The following is a 3,223-nucleotide window of genomic DNA, read 5'->3' as shown; positions in this document are numbered from 1 at the left end:
ATTGTTTAAATCCCTTCACCCCCAGAGGTTTTCGGTAGCTGCGAAGATGCTAGTATGCTCACATTCGCAAATGGCGGCCAGGAGCAGTCGGGCTGGCTCTGTGTACGTTTCAAAAAGCTACAGTATTCTCTATGTTTTAAGCCTAATAAAATGTTTTAAAGCTTCAACCCCAGCTACCTCCATGATTGCTAAAGTATGTGATTGAAGCACTTGATTTGGTTTTTTAGGAAGCGCCTCGATTCCATGCTCCAATGTACTGTAGTTTTGCCGCCCTAAAATAGTGAGTTTTCTCACTAACCCTTATCCTTGAAGGATTAAACCCTGATTAACATAGTTTAATCATGCCTTCATCATGTGAATCTTCTATTGTAAAACATCTAAAGCCCAAGAGGAAAGGCAAGAAGTCAAAAACCAAAAGCTTAATAAATTAAAAACCTTGGTACTATGAAAATGCCAAAAGTCAAGGTTTTTTTGAGTTTTTGTGTTCTAACGTGCACCTCTATGATCATGGGGGCTTTTAGTTTCTAGCATTTCATCAAAAATTAGTGTAAAGGTTTAGATACTACCCTATGAATCAACAAGGATGAGAAGGCTTTGGTTATCATAGCCTTAAGACTCAGACTTAGTGACACTTATATCCATCACATAGATGGAAAGGACTCGTCTAATGAGGCGTGGAATACCTTAGACACTCTCTTTGGGGCACAATAAAAAAACTCCAAATTAGGTTCTTAATAAAATTCTTTGAGCTTAAATTAAATCTAGGAGAGTCACTTTCGACTCACCTAAATTATATGTAGCTAGCTAGGATCAAGAAGAATATTGAAGAAGACATGATCATAGTTGTCCTCTTAAAGAGCTAGTTCCCACAAGAGGAGTTTGGTAACATTGTTATCACTGTCACTAACTTGCTAGCACACCAAAGCTGATGGATGTGGAAGCATCCCTTTTAGAAGAAGATGTAAAACTCAAGCAGAGGCAAGCTAATTCCAGATGGTGCTTTCTTCAACAAAGGAAGCTACAAGAAGTCCGGCAAAGGGTTCTTCAAAGGATCAAATCAAAAGAAGGACTTCCCCAAGAAATCCTGCAATTTCTGTGGGGAACTAGGGCATGAGGAAAAAGATTGTTTCTTTAGAAACAAGACACATAAAGCTCTTCTTGCAAGGATAGACAACTCAAGTGAAGAAGGAAAAAAAGACAAAGAAGAAGAAGCCTCGATGGAGGCTAACTACATCGAGGACCATTGGGCTTTCTAGACCGACTACCTGTTGTCACACGTCTATCCTAAGTGAAATGTAAGCATAACTAGATTCCTAGCATCTATCATCATCTTTGGCATTGTAAACCACCATGAATAAGACCTATTGGCACTTGTATGGTCATCATAACCAGATTTTTAAACAGTAACTAGAGCTCGCATTGTCATCTTAGTAGCCATGGATATTTTGTTGAGGGAGGGTGTTGAAACAATACACCAAAATATCATCCATGTGACATTGGGGACAATGGTATAAGTTTGAATGGTCTATTAGCCTTAGTAGAATTGGTAAACTATGGGCAATGTAGTATCTAAGAGGGAATATTTTAGGCACCTAGAGCAAGTGGAAGAAGGATCAAGGTTGCAACCAAATCTAGGCTTTGGGTGCTCACTTTAAGATTTTGTTAGGTATGGGTTAATCATACCTTGATCTCTTATACTCTAGCCTATATAAGAGGCTCACATCTAATGCATGAGTTTACACCTCCATTATCGTACTCCTTGTGTCATTATGTTGCCTATTTAGATTATTATATAATTAGCAATAATCTCTATCTCTTATTTAGTTTGTTCAATGCTAGCGTAATGAGCTACCATTAGGGAAAATTTGGACTCTTAAATGGGTCTCTTAAGGCCCCTATCTCTCTTTCACAAATCAAGGAAAATTGCCAAAGTTAATGTTATAATATTGGCACGCTCTCTCCTCTTTGGATCTTCCTTAATATTTTTTAAAAAGATCCACCAATTACTTTATTCAAATATCCGTTTTCACCTATAAATCTACTCAAAATCGCATGTAATAACTCCATCTTTTGCATTTACTTATTACAATGAAACCTGTGAGCTTTGCACTCATTGTTTCTTTCATTCAATGAGCCCTTTCCCCTTAATCATCATTCATTCTTCTCGTCAAACATTTTGTATTTACATGATGATCCTCCTCCTCTCCCGCCATTTTTTAAAATTCTTTTGCATACTACATATTGTGGGTTATTATTCTGGTGCCATTTTCTGCTATACTCCTCCATGGATCCATCATACTCAGAGTTACATGGCAATTCTCTTGGAGATGTGGAGCAAGGAGCTCAAACTAGGTAATAAAAAACGATAATGGTGTTTCATTTTTGTTTCAAGAAACTCTTTACTTACGTCTTGTAGACTTAACAGAAATGTATCTTCTACTTATGTCTTGTCTCTGTCTTGTAGACTCAACAGAAATGTATCTTCTACTTATGTCTTGTCTCTGTCTTGTAGACTCAACAGAAATGTATCTTCTACTCTCCTTCTACTAATTGATGTTATATTTTGTGGACGTTTCTCTTTCATTTCTATGGAACTTTGGAAGAAATGAAAACAAAAGGCATATACATCTGGCTTTGGATAAAGATTATGCACCTTTACACAAAGAGAATGAATGCCAACCTCCTCGAGCTAGAGATGCAGAGAGCATCATGAAAAAAAGCATGTTTATTTGTGCGTTCAAGGGTCAATTTACTCACTTGATCCCATGTCGCAATAGCCACCCAACTTTTCTGGGTTAACTTCATTGGTTAAGTATGTTTTGTGAGGGCAATGGAGGATCGCTTGGCTACACAAAGAGACTTGCAAATCAACATTAGAGTGTTTATTGATCTGCATAGAGATTGTTAATGATCAAGGAGAGAAATATATCACAGTTAATTGTTATGTATTTGAACAAGGAGAATGAATGTAAAGCTTTGGTAAATGTTGTTCATACTCAACAAGTTTAGAATGTAGAACTTTCGAAGTGTTAAATTTGTAGCAATGTGATGAGCTATGGTGGATCAAATGCTAGAATAACCATCATTAGAAAAGAGATTAGATGATAATTAAGACGTGATTAGTGAGTAATTAACTGATAACTTAATGTAGGCATGGATCAAATGCTAGAATCAACATCATTAGAAAAGAGATTAGATGATAATTAAGATGTGATTAGTGAGC

This window comes from Cibotium barometz, chromosome 12, assembly GCF_041138505.1.
Source record: "Cibotium barometz isolate CiBa-2024 chromosome 12, ASM4113850v1, whole genome shotgun sequence".
NCBI classification, from domain to species: domain Eukaryota; kingdom Viridiplantae; phylum Streptophyta; class Polypodiopsida; order Cyatheales; family Cibotiaceae; genus Cibotium; species Cibotium barometz.
The sequence above is the reverse complement of the archived record's forward strand: the minus strand, read 5'-3'. Positions refer to the sequence as shown.